General features: G+C 42.0%; 1 protein-coding gene across 1 annotated transcript in view; it reads right to left on the reverse strand.

Moving 5' to 3' along the window:
* The window catches only part of CNTN1 (contactin 1), a 417,240-nt gene that overhangs the window by 286,361 nt on the left and 116,526 nt on the right, over positions 1–14,353 (reverse strand). The gene's annotated exons all lie outside the window — the stretch shown is intronic.

The following is a 14,353-nucleotide window of genomic DNA, read 5'->3' on the forward strand; positions in this document are numbered from 1 at the left end:
GAACTTTTCAACAAAATGGTTTTTCGTCTTAGAATGCAGATTAATCAAAAACAAACTTTTCATGGAGATTTACCTGTTTCAACAAAGCTTTAGTTCGAAGGATTCTCAGGTCCAGGATGGCCCTTCTGGTCAGAACAAGAGAGATCCACCCCAATTAGCTAATAGCCCACTAATTAGGGCACTCAGCTAGGGTGTGGGAGATTTGATTTGAGGGCTTGTTCTGAATCAAACAGTGCAAGGTCTTGAACCTGGGTCTCCCATAATCCAAGTGAGTAACCTACCAATAGGGTTCAGAGTAACAGCCGTGTTAGTCTGTATTCGCAAAAAGAAAAGGAGTACTTGTGGCACCTTAGAGACTAACCAATTTATTTGAGCATAAGCTTTCGTGAGCTACAGCTCACTTCATTGGATGCATACTGTGGAAACTGCAGAAGACATTATATACACAGAGACCATGAAACAATACCTCCTCCCACCCCACTCTCCTGCTAGTAATAGCTCATCCAAAGTGACCACTCTCCCTACAATGTGCATGATAATCAAGGTGGGCCATTTCCAGCACAAATCCAGGTTTTCTCACCCCCCCCCACACACAAACTCACTCTCCTGCTGGTAATAGCTCATCCAAACTGACCACTCTCCTTACAATGTGTATGATAATCAAGGTGGGCCATTTCCAGCATAAATCCAAGTTTAATCAGAACGTCTGGGGGGGGGTAGGAAAAAACAAGGGGAAATAGGCTACCTTGCATAATGACTTAGCCACTCCCAGTCTCCATTTAAGCCTAAATTAATAGTATCCAATTTGCAAATGAATTCCAATTCAGCAGTTTCTCGCTGGAGTCTGGATTTGAAGTTTTGTTGTTGTAAGATAGCGACCTTCATGTCTGTGATTGCATGACCAGAGAGATTGAAGTGTTCTCCAACTGGTTTATGAATGTTATAATTCTTGACATCTGATTTGTGTCCATTTATTCTTTTACGTAGAGACTGTCCAGTTTGACCAATGTACATGGCAGAGGGGCATAGCTGGCACATGATGGCATATATCACATTGGTGAATGTGCAGGTGAACGAGCCTCTGCTAGTGTGGCTGATGTTATTAGGCCCTGTGATGGTGTCCCCTGAATAGATATGTGGGCACAGTTGGCAACGGGCTTTGGTGCAAGGATAGGTTCCTGGGTTAGTGGTTCTGTTGTGTGGTATGTGGTTGTTGGTGAGTATTTGCTTCAGGTTGGGGGGCTGTCTGTAGGCAAGGACTGGCCTGTCTCCCAAGATTTGTGAGAGTGTTGGGTCATCCTTCAGGATAGGTTGTAGATCCTTAATAATGCGTTGGAGGGGTTTTAGTTGGGGGCTGAAGGTGACGGCTAGTGGCATTCTGTTATTTTCTTTGTTAAGCCTGTCCTGTAGTAGGTGACTTCTGGGAACTCTTCTGGCTCTATCAATCTGTTTCTTCACTTCCGCAGGTGGGTATTGTAGTTGTAAGAATGCTTGATAGAGATCTTGTAGGTGTTTGTCTCTGTCTGAGGGGTTGGAGCAAATGCGGTTGTATCGCAGAGCTTGGCTGTAGACGATGCTACCAATAGGGGTTACTCCTGATCCTGTTGGGGTTGGTCCAGCTTTAAGCAGGGGGTTGGACTGGATGACCTCCTGAGGTCTCTTCCAACCCTAATCTTCTATGATTCTATGAACAGGCTATTGGCTATTCTGAAGTGGGTCTCTGTCTCTGGTTTTTCCACATGCTTTTTTGAAAGGTCTTCGTTTTGTTCCACATTAGAATGGAAACCAATTAAAAAAAGCCTCTTAATGGTTTCACAAAATGAAATTCTTGCGTCACAGCCAGCCCTACTTCTCAGCTCTGTGTCTTAGACCCACTCCCTACCCTACTTAGACAGTGGGACCCTACAGTCTGGCCACCTAGATCCTGGAAACAGTCTCTTGAGCCCCCAAGTAACTTAGACATGTATCTGCGCATCATGTTTTTTTATTTTTCTATTTATACCCTTGAGAGCCAAGAAGGCAGTAAAGAAATGAAACACAGGCTTCGCAAAAGAATTTCCTAGCTACAAATACTCTTAAAAAGCACAAGAAAGTTATAGATCTTCAGAAAACAAACTGCTGAATACAATTTGGAAACTGCTGAGGAGTCTGACCCAGTTTGATTCACCCCCGTGAATCCTGAGTTCAGTCCAGGTCCTTAGGACAGACAACTTTCCCTCCTCTGTGGCATGGTCTTCTTTATGTCACAGGAATTGTCTCCTTTGTTTAGAGAGCATTGTTCTTTTGAAACGGCTTTGGAAGCCTTTCTTGACCCTGAGCTTCCACTGGGGAATTTCCAAGCTACAAACTATACGCACCCCCAGTCAACTTCTGGGTAGAGTTGTTCAAAGTCAATGGCCCTACTGGCAGCCAATCCATTGTTTCACCAGGGTAGGGCCATTCAATGTTGATAGCCCTTGATTGCTCTGTCACAATTTCCCAGACATTGTCTCTCCACTAAGGGTATGTCTACACATAAACCACTACAACTGCATCGCGTCAGTGAAGATACTACCTAAACTGACACGAGGGGTTCTCCTGTTGGCATAGGTACTCCACCTCCCTGAGAGGCAGTAGCTAACCTAGAGCTGTCTACATTGGGGGGCAGGAAGAAGCTAGGTCCGTTTAACTGTGTCGCTCAGGGGTGTGGATTTTTCACACCCCTGAGCCATATACAGTAGTTATGTCGACCTAATTTCCTAGTGCATACCAGGCCTGACAGTCAAGTTCCTGCTACAAAATGCATGCTGAAAGTCACACTAAAGGTTACATTCAAAACAGAGGTGGAGACTGAAATAAAACATGGTGTTCACAGAACGAAAATGGAATTCATAAGTTGACAGACACCCCCTAAACTGTCAAAACTGTTTAGTACAAACTGTAAAATACATTTTTCCACTACTGCGAAATAGAGCAGAAGAATAATTGATGGTTGTATAGATTGCCTTTCACACTTAAGGTACAATGTCTCAAAATTCTTTACATGATAATTAATTAGCTGTTGATAGTATAGTGACTGCAAGCTTATGGAGCTCAATTCTGTACTCAGTCCAGAATCTTACACCCTAGTCTAGCAAAATACTTAAGTACATGCTTTACTTTAAGCATTTGAGTATAGTCCTGCTGAAGTCAATGGAATTACTTGCATGCTTAATGTTGCGTGTGCTTTTCTGGTTCACAGGCAGAGTGGTTGCCTCCTCACAGGATTGAGTCCTTAGACATTAGAAACTATATTATTGAGATTTCCACCCCATTTTTTAAAAAAATATTTGGATGGTGGTTTTACTCTTACTTGACATGCCATCCACAGATAGATGAAATGCAATTTAGTGTTGTTTAATCAAAAAGTGTTGTTTAATCGTTTAATTTAGTGTTGTTTAATCATAATACTACACACAGATGCTCACACAAAATGGAAGCACTGGATACAGCTCCATAATTAGCGTGGTGTGCTGAATTCCATTATAAGCCATATTTTGACTGCCTCCTCAACTAAGGGGGGCTGGACAGACTGTCATATGTCAGCCTGAACCACCTGGATCTCAAAGGATTGAGAAAACTCAATTTGGAGGAGGAGCCACAAGGCGCAAGTTAAGTTCCTGTGGAAGGCCCTGAAGTAGAGTCTGGAAGGGAAGCAGCTAGGAAGTCAGGTTCTATCCCAGAGAAACTCAAAGGTAGCCAAAAAGGGACTGGGAACTGAGCTTGAGGGAGGGCTGAAGCCCAAGCTGGGTGGCAATAGCTTTTGTTTATTTGTGTGATCAGAGGGGGATTAAACGGAGAGCGACCCAGATGGAGGTCTGAGCCACATGAATTCCCAGCAGACACAGAAAATCTGGGAGAGGAGAAATTGAGGCAGGGAGTGCCTGCAGAACCATACCTAGCCAACAGGGAATGCTACAGGGCAGGCATGCCCTATGACAGTATATTAGGAACAACCCTTTATTTCAGTTTTTTAAATGACAGAACATTCAACCACACTGGTATATAATGGGTTATCCATGGGAAAATTGTCATATTACCTTGTCCATCAAATGCAAACTTTAGTTGTGGCATATACCTAGTACAATACATATGCACAAACATAGAATCCTTCAATGTCTTAATATTATGTGTTGTGAAACATTTTTAAAATCCATTGCATATTGACATGGAGTCAATGTGTGTCCAGAACATGGCTCCCAGTATGCATTTATTCCTTTTCCAGAATTCCCATTATTATTTCATAGTCCATATTATTTCCACGTGCACAGCATCTACAGAATCAGACTGTGCCTTATGGCTACAGTAATTAAATATTTTCAATTTAGATAGCTGTCTCATGCTCAATCTCTGCAAGGGGACATAAATGGAACACATTTAAAAAGTTACAAAAACTGCAATTTTTGCCTCTCACCAGAGGGCAAGATGTGCAGAGATGAGCTATCATTTCACCGCTGCTGGCTGCCCTACTTCCCCTCTCTGAGTGTCTGAGAGTGACTTTATAGTAGGGCTGAGTGAGGGCCAGTATTGAGTCTAGCACCATCAGCTCCCCATTTCAGTGATTTTTATGGGTGGAGCTGATGCTCACTAGGGCAGGACCCAACAAGATATCTATGGGGGAGAAAGCACCTGGGAGTAGAAAGCGAGGTGCTGGAAGGGATACTAGACTAATCAGAAGAGCTAGGGTACTACTTTGGACATTTTTATTCGGGCTCAAGTTAGACTGTGTCTGCAGTACTGGAAAGGACACACAAGCTGGAGTACACAAACATACTGAAGGCACCGATATAGAGAAAGAGCTTCCACTAGAAATGGAGACGCAAGGGAAGAGATATCCATTTGCTGCACAGAGGAGAAAGACCCTGGGTGAAAACCTGGCTTCACTGAAGTCAACAGAAAAACTCCCACTCTACTTCAGTAGGGTCAGGATTTCACCCCGTCTCCAGGAAAGAGAGAGAGATGGAGGAGAGAAAAAAGAGAAGAGGTAGTTGTGTGTGTGGTCTGAGTTCTGTTCATATTTGATGCAGTACGCATCAAACGCTTCAGAGGGAATGAACAGAGCCAGGCAATTATCGAGTGATCCATCCCCCAAGGTGCCGTCTCAGCTCCTGGCAGTCAGAGATTTAGGGGTGCATCCCTGACCTCTCTCATATCCCCCCTTTGTGGTCTCTTCTCTCAGCTGAAGAGTCCCAGTCTTTTTTTAATCTCTCCTCATATGGACCCTGTTCCATACCTCTCATACTTCTGTGGCCCTTCTCTGAACCTTCTCCAATTCTAATACATCTTTTTTGAGACAGGGTGATCACAACTGCACACAGTGTTCGAGGTGTGGGCGTACCATGGATTTATATAATGTCATGATGATATTTTCGGTTTTATTTTCTATCCCTTTCCTAATGGCTCCTAATGTTGTTAGCTTCTTTTTGACTGCTGCTACACATTGAGCAGATGTTTTCAGAGAACTATCCATGCTGACTCCAAGATCTTGTTTCCTGAGTGGTAATAGCTAATTTAGATCCCATCATTTTGTAGGTATAGTTAGGATTATGTTTTCCAATGTGCATTAATTTGCATTTATTAATGTCATGCACAACTGCACACATTTAGTAGCTTGTTTCCAACAGAAATCTGTAACTAAACATGTAGCATTAAAATTAAGTTCTCTCTAGTCCTTAAAAGCAGGGGTCCCTGCAGGCCACTGGCAGTGATCATGTGTGTTTCTTCAGTGAAAAGATAGTTTCTAATCACATCTTTTGATTAGATGACTTCAATATACCATTACTTACATAACAATAATTACTAATAACTATATACAAAAATTGCAGAAACTTTTACATGACTATATTTAGAAATATTCCAGTTGAAGTTACTGACTTGCCAAAACTGAAAGCTGATGGAATCTGAAATAAACTATTGTAACAGTCTTGAGCATTTCACTGGGTTTATGCTTATCTATTAAATATATATACAGTCTGTATGTTGGTACACACACATACAGATGGAGAGAGAAACAAAAAATGAGTATACATAGTACACAAGAATTTTTTTTAAATTTATATATAATTCTGGAGTAAAACAAAATAAAAAAAATTCTGAGCACCCTGATTAGCTGCTTATGTAAATGGTGAGTTTAAAATGAAAAAAAGTTACATAAATATATAATAAAAATAAGCAGAAAATATAGTGTTGTGTATATATATGGCAAATGAAATTCTCAAACTACTTAACTTTTTTACTTTTCACTTCAATCTTTGCAGATTATTTTTCATATCTTCGAGAAAATACTGAGCAGTGTGCATAATTAAAATCCTTAAAAGACTACTTGATTTTTATTAAGTGTAATTTCTTCAATGGAATTAAAAGCATACCAGCAACTCAATCTATAATTATTGATTAGGCATATTTAAGAATTTAACATATTACACACGTACTCATTGTCCCATTTTCCCTGATTTGTAAAGCGTCTTTCGATTACACAGTCATTTCACTCCACAGTACGCATGGGATCCATCCCATAAAAAATATGATCACCCCCTATGAGTTTTGTTACCCTCAATGGACTCCACATCTGCAGAGCCACCAACTGATTCAGTAAATACATAAAGATGCTGGTATCTACTGGAAGCAAAATTAGATTTTCTAGGCTTCCTCAGCATATCATTTGTGGCTTTTCCTGAACTGCATTTTAGAGTCACTATTAGAATCTTTTTAACATTTGCTTTTACAAGTAGTCCAAATCGTACAATATCATGGTACTTGTGGTATTCTATTCTTAGTAAATGGAATATCATGGTAATGTTAATTACTTGGTAAGGCACTTCTAAGTAGTATAATGGTATCCACTATATTCTATATTTAAACAAGGTATTTTAGAGGAAGTCAAGGACAATCTTTGAGCCAAGGGTTATTCTTAAAAATACAAAACATCCCTGACTCCATAACACCACAACAGATCCCACTCATAGTAGACAGTGCAGGTGTATAAATAGGATTATTTATTTATTTTTGTGTATGTGAGCAGTGAATCAATTAACATATAGCAACACAGTACAGTTCTCTCAGAGCTATTTCAGGCTGCCTGCCAAGTCAGGAAGACATTACTGAATCAAGTTAAGTTTGGTTCACATTTTGAAGGTTCTCATCTCAATTATCAGGGTAGAGGTATTTTAAAAAAATACAAGCTTAGCACTGGATTAATGCTGTCTTGAAGAATCATCATGAAACAACCCAATCTCACTTAGACAGTGAGAGACTGTATCCTGGAAAGTAGTAACTCTGAAAAGGATTCAGTGAACATAGAAATGTAGGGCTGGAAGGGACCACAAGGGGTCATCTAGTCCAAGATTAAGTAAAGCTAGACCATCCTTGACAGGTATTTATCTAACCTGTTTTTAAAAACCTCCAAAGATGGGGATTCTACATCCACTGTTGGTAACCTATTCCAATACTTAATTAGAAGTTACAGTAAGAAAGGTTTTCCTAATATATAACCTAAATCTCCCTTGCTCTAGATTAAGCCATTAGTTCTTGTCCTACCTTCAGTGGACACAGAGACCAACTGATCACTATCCTTTTTATAATAGCCCTTAAAATACTTGAAGACTTATTAGGTACCCCTTCAGCCTTCTGGACACAGTACTCCAGCTGAGGCCTCACCAGTGCCAAGTGGAACAGGACAATTGAACTATGACGTGATTGGAATAACAGAGACTTGGTGGGATAACTCACATGACTGGAGTACAGTCATGGATGGTTATAAACTGTTCAGGAAGGACAGGCAGGGCAGAAAAGGTGGGGGAGTAGCACTGTATGTAAGGGAGCAGTATGACTGCTCAGAGCTCCGGTACGAAACTGTGGAAAAACCTGAGTGTCTCTGGATTAAGTTTAGAAGTGTGTGCAACAAGAGTGATGTAGTGGTGGGAGTCTGCTATAGACCACCGGACCAGGGGGATGAGGTGGATGAGGCTTTCTTCCGGCAACTCACGGAAGCTACTAGATCGCATGCCCTGATTCTCATGGGTGACTTTAATTTTCCTGATATCTGCTGGGAGAGCAATACAGCGGTGCATAGACAATCCAGGAAGTTTTTGGAAAGCGTAGGGGACAATTTCCTGGCGCAAGTGCTAGGGGAGCCAACTAGGGGGGGTGCTTTTCTTGACCTGCTGCTCACAAACCGGGTAGAATTAGTGGGGGAAGCAAAAGTGGATGGGAATCTGGGAGGCAGTGACCATGAGTTGGTTGAGTTCAGGATCCTGATGCAGGGAAGAAAGGTAAGCAGCAGGATACGGACCCTGGACTTCAGGAAAGCAGACTTCGACTCCCTCAGGGAACAGATGGCCAGGATCCCCTGGGGGACTAACATGAAGGGGAAGGGAGTCCAGGAGAGCTGGCTGTATTTCAAGGAATCCCTGTTGAGGTTACAGGGACAAACCATCCCGATGAGTCGAAAGAATAGTAAATATGGCAGGCGACCAGCTTGGCTTAATGGTGAAATCCTAGCGGATCTTAAACATAAAAAAGAAGCTTACAAGAAGTGGAAGGTTGGACATATGACCAGGGAAGAGTATAAAAATATTGCTCGGGCATGTAGGAAAGATATCAGGAGGGCCAAATCGCACCTGGAGCTGCAGCTAGCAAGAGATGTCAAGAGTAACAAGAAGGGTTTCTTCAGGTATGTTGGCAACAAGAAGAAAGCCAAGGAAAGTGTGGGCCCCTTACTGAATGAGGGAGGCAACCTAGTGACAGAGGATGTGGAAAAAGCTAATGTACTCAATGCTTTTTTTGCCTCTGTTTTCACTAACAAGGTCAGCTCCCAGACTGCTGCGCTGGGCATCACAGAATGGGGAAGAGATGGCCAGCCCTCTGTGGAGATAGAGGTGGTTAGGGACTATTTAGAAAAGCTGGACGTGCACAAGTCCATGGGGCCGGACGAGTTACATCCGAGAGTGCTGAAGGAATTGGCGGCTGTGATTGCAGAGCCCTTGGCCATTATCTTTGAAAACTCGTGGCGAACGGGGGAAGTCCCGGATGACTGGAAAAAGGCTAATGTAGTGCCAATCTTTAAAAAAGGGAAGAAGGAGGATCCTGGGAACTACAGGCCAGTCAGCCTCACCTCAGTCCCTGGAAAAATCATGGAGCAGGTCCTCAAGGAATCAATCCTGAAGCACTTACATGAGAGGAAAGTGATCAGGAACAGTCAGCATGGATTCACCAAGGGAAGGTCATGCCTGACTAATCTAATCGCCTTTTATGATGAGATTACTGGTTCTGTGGATGAAGGGAAAGCAGTGGATGTATTGTTTCTTGACTTTAGCAAAGCTTTTGACACGGTCTCCCACAGTATTCTTGTCAGCAAGTTAAGGAAGTATGGGCTGGATGAATGCACTATAAGGTGGGTAGAAAGCTGGCTAGATTGTCGGGCTCAACGGGTAGTGGTCAATGGCTCCATGTCTAGTTGGCAGCCAGTGTCAAGTGGAGTGCCCCAGGGGTCGGTCCTGGGGCCGGTTTTGTTCAATATCTTCATAAATGATCTGGAGGATGGTGTGGATTGCACTCTCAGCAAATTTGCAGATGATACTAAACTGGGAGGAGTGGTAGATACGCTGGAGGGGAGGGATAGGATACAGAAGGACCTAGACAAATTGGAGGATTGGGCCAAAAGAAATCTGATGAGGTTCAATAAGGATAAGTGCAGGGTCCTGCACTTAGGATGGAAGAATCCAATGCACCGCTACAGACTAGGGACCGAATGGCTAGGCAGCAGTTCTGCGGAAAAGGACCTAGGGGTGACAGTGGACGAGAAGCTGGATATGAGTCAACAGTGTGCCCTTGTTGCCAAGAAGGCCAATGGCATTTTGGGATGTATAAGTAGGGGCATAGCGAGCAGATCGAGGGACGTGATCGTTCCCCTCTATTCGACACTGGTGAGGCCTCATCTGGAGTACTGTGTCCAGTTTTGGGCCCCACACTACAAGAAGGATGTGGATAAATTGGAGAGAGTCCAGCGAAGGGCAACAAAAATGATTAGGGGTCTAGAGCACATGACTTATGAAGAGAGGCTGAGGGAGCTGGGATTGTTTAGTCTGCGGAAGAGAAGAATGAGGGGGGATTTGATAGCTGCTTTCAACTACCTGAAAGGGGGTTCCAAAGAGGATGGCTCTAGACTGTTCTCAATGGTAGCAGATGACAGAACGAGGAGTAATGGTCTCAAGTTGCAATGGGGGAGGTTTAGATTGGATATTAGGAAAAACTTTTTCACTAAGAGGGTGGTGAAACACTGGAATGCGTTACCTAGGGAGGTGGTAGAATCTCCTTCCTTAGAGGTTTTTAAGGTCAGGCTTGACAAAGCCCTGGCTGGGATGATTTAACTGGGAATTGGTCCTGCTTCAAGCAGGGGGTTGGACTAGATGACCTTCTGGGGTCCCTTCCAACCCTGATATTCTATGATTCTATGAATTACCTCATCTGTCTTACATAAGACACTGCTGCTAATATACCCCAGAATGACATATTTCTTTTCACAACTGCATCACATTGTTGGGCATATTCAATGTATGATCCTCTATAACCCCAAGTTCCGTTTTTGCAGTACTACTGTTATTCCCCATTTTGTATTTGTGCATTTAATTTGTCCTTCCTAAGTGTACTACTTTACAATCTTTATTGAATTTCATCTTGTTGATTTCAGATCAATTATCCAATTTGTGAAGGTTGTTTTGAATTCTAATCCTGTCTTCCAAAGTGCTTGCAACCCCTCCCAGCTTGGTGTCTTCTACAAATTTTATAATCTTACTCTCCAGTTCTTTATCAAAGTCATTAGAAAAAAATAATGAATAGTACCAGTCCAGGGCAAACCCTTAGAGGACACCATTAGATATGTTTGAAAGCAAACTGTAGATAACTACTCTGAGTACAGTCTTTAAACCAGTTATGCACTCATTTTATAGTAATTCCATCTAGATCGGATTTCCCTAGTTTACTTATGAGAATGTCTGTGATTAGGCCAAAAGGAAATTAGGTTGTTTCAGCATGATTAGTTCTTCACAAATCCATGTTGTCTATTACTTACCACCTTATTATCCTCTAGATGTTCACAAAATGATTATTTAATTGTTCCAGTATCTTTCCAGGTATCGAAGCTAGACAGTCGGTCTAGAATTCCCTGGGTCCTTTTTGTTCCCCTTGTTAAAGACAAGTACCTATCTTTACCCTTCTCCAGTCATCTGGTACTTCACCCATTCTCCATGTTACTGAAGATAATAGCTAATGGGACCAAGATTGCGTTAGCTAGTTTTTTATATGCCTTAGTGTGCATTTAGTCAAACCCTGCTAACTTGAATACATCAAATATATCTAAATATTTTAACCTGTTCTTTCACCATCCTGGTTTGTGTTCATTCTCCCTTTTTGTTGTTATTGTTAATATTGGTATTTCATAATGGTTTTAAGAATCCGGTCACAATTAACTTTTTTAGTGAAGACCAGAGCAAAAAAAGGATGAAACACCTCAACCTTCTTGATTTCATCCATTAGCTCTCCTTCCTTGCCTAGTACTGGACCTACACTTTCCTTGTCTTTCTCTTGCTCCTAATAGGTTTATAATACCTCTGCTTATTGCCTTTTATGTCCCTTGCTAGGTTTAACTCATTTTGTGTTTTAGCCTCTCTCATTTTTTCTATACTTGCTTGCACTATTCATTTGTACTCATCCTTAATAATTTGTCCATGTTTCCACTTCTTGATTTTCAGAACATTAAAGAGCTCCTGAGGCGGTCACATTGGCTTCTTACTATTCTTCCCATCTTTCCTTCATTTTGGGATAGTTTGCTGTTGTGCCTTTAACACTGTTTCCTTTAGAAACCACCAGCTCTCTTGAACATCTTTTCCCCTTCATTTTTTTTCCCATGGGAACTTGCCTATCACATCTCTGAGTTTGCTAAATACTTTTTTTTGAAGACCATTGTCCTTATTCTATTATTCTTATGCCTTCCTTTCCTTAGGATAATGAAATCTTTCATTTTATGATCACTTTTATCCAAGTTGCCTCGCTCAAGATTTGCATCCAATTCAAGTCCAAAATGGCTGCCTTCCAGTTACTTCCTCCATATTCTGAAAAAATGGACAGTTTGTGTTTGGCCATATTACTTTTCCAACAGATATTTAGATAGTTAGAATCCCCCATTACTACCTAGTCTTGTGCTTTCAATATTTCTGTTATTTGTTCTAGAAATGCTTCATTCACCTCCTCTTCCTGATTTGGTTGTCTACAGTGGACCCCTACCATGACATTGCCCCTTTTCTCTTAACTCAGAGACTTTCACCTCCTTCTGGACCTCAGAACAAGTGTGTATATATGCTTGATGTACAGTGCAACAGCTCCCCTTTTTCCCTACCTCTCCTTCCTACATAAACTGTACCCTTCTCTACCAGTGTTCCAGTAACGAGATTTATCCCACCAACTTCCTATGATGACAATTAAGTCATAAATTCTCAGTTACCAATACTTCTTGGTCTCCCGGTTTTCCCTACTCTTTGCATTTGCATATAGATATCTAAGATATTGAGCAGATTCCCTCACTGTATTCCCTCTTGTTGCTCCTATGTCACTGTTGCAATTTTCCAAACTGGAGTCAGAGCCAGGAGTCACACCAGGAGTCAAAGCTGGAGTCAATAACTGGGGTCAGGACAAGGGAACAAGAACAAGGACGAAAGCCAGGTAACAAGAACAAGGAGTGGGAACGAAGAAAGGAGGAACTTGGTCTTAGAGGTCTGGTCAGCAACAGGCCTAGTGACTAGTTACTCAGAAAAGGAGCGTAGAAGGAACAGGAAGGCCGTTACCAATGTTAGGCCGTTACCAATCAGCAGTTAGCTGCCATTCAGCTGATCCTGCTTAGTCAGTGGATGTAGCCTCTGTTTTCAGAGTATCAACTGCAATTTCCTTATCTGGATGAGGCAAAACGAGTAAGGTTCCTGTTCAGCAATCCCATAGGCATGAATTCAAGACCAGTAGTCCCTGACAGTATCTGTTCACTTTTCAAGACTCGTATCCTAACTTAGCTATGAAGATTAATGGGGCTATTAAAAAAAATTAGAAATGTACTTGGTAGTTCACTATGGATTAGGGACTAAAGACTTCATTAACAAAAGAAAAGGACCTAGGGGTTACAGTGGACGAGAAGCTGGATATGAGTCAACAGTGTGCCCTTGTTGCCAAGAAGGCCAATGGCATTTTGGGATGTATATGTAGGGGCATTGCCAGCAGATTGAGAGACGTGATCGTTCCCCTCTATTCAACATTGGTGAGGCCTTATCTGGAGTACTGGGTCCAGTTTTGGGCCCCACGCTACACAAAGGATGTGGAAAAATTGGAAAGTGTCCAGCGGAGGGCAACAAAAATGATTAGGGGACTGGAACACATGACTTATGAGGAGAGGCTGAGGGAACTGGGATTGTTTAGTCTGTGGAAGAGAAGAATGAGGGGGCGATCTGACAGCTGCTTTCAACTACCTGAAAGGGGGTTCCAAAGAGGATGGATCTAGACTGTTCTCAGTGGTAGCAGATGACAGAACGAGGAGTAATGGTCTCAAGTTGCAGTGGGGGAGGTTTAGGTTGGATATTAGGAAAAACTTTTTCACTAGGAGGGTGGTGAAACACTGGAATGCGTTACCTAGGGAGGTGGTGGAATCTCCTTCCTTTGAAGTTTTTAAGGTCAGGCTTGATAAAGCCCTGGCTGGGATGATTTAGTTGGGGATTGGTCCTGCTTTGAGCAGGGGGTTGGACTAGATGACCTCCTGAGGTCCCTTCCAACCCTGATATTCTATGATTCTAACCTGGAGCAGATGGGAAAATAAAAAACCTGTTATAGAACTGAACGTTTGAACTTGCACTTCTTTGTTGATGCCACATTTCTCAATTGCAAGTATATTCAGACCTTTTTTTAAATGGCTAGCCAATTACCAACTATAGAGCCAACTCAGATGCACTCTAATTTGTAATATAAAGAGCTTAACATGTTCCAGATGCAGCTGTCTAGCTCACTTTGTAGAATGTTTATCCTATGCTAAGAACTTCATACCCACACACTGGCTCCAACCCATTGCTAACACCACAGTGCCATACCAAGTGTGATGTACTGTGAGGGCGCCATCTTTCAGATGAGATACTGAACCAGCTTTCTTTGTGGTATCCTTCCAGGTAACAATTCCAAAATCTGTGGCAATTTTCTGAAGAGCAAAGGAAAGTCCCAGTAGCTTTACTTCTTTCTTTAATTTTAGCAAAACTAGTATTTTCTCCATTCAACACTTCGACTGCATTTAAAGGGAAAAAAACCCAAACAC

The sequence above is a fragment of the Natator depressus genome, chromosome 1 (genome assembly GCF_965152275.1).
Source record: "Natator depressus isolate rNatDep1 chromosome 1, rNatDep2.hap1, whole genome shotgun sequence".
In the NCBI taxonomy this organism is placed as follows: domain Eukaryota; kingdom Metazoa; phylum Chordata; order Testudines; family Cheloniidae; genus Natator; species Natator depressus.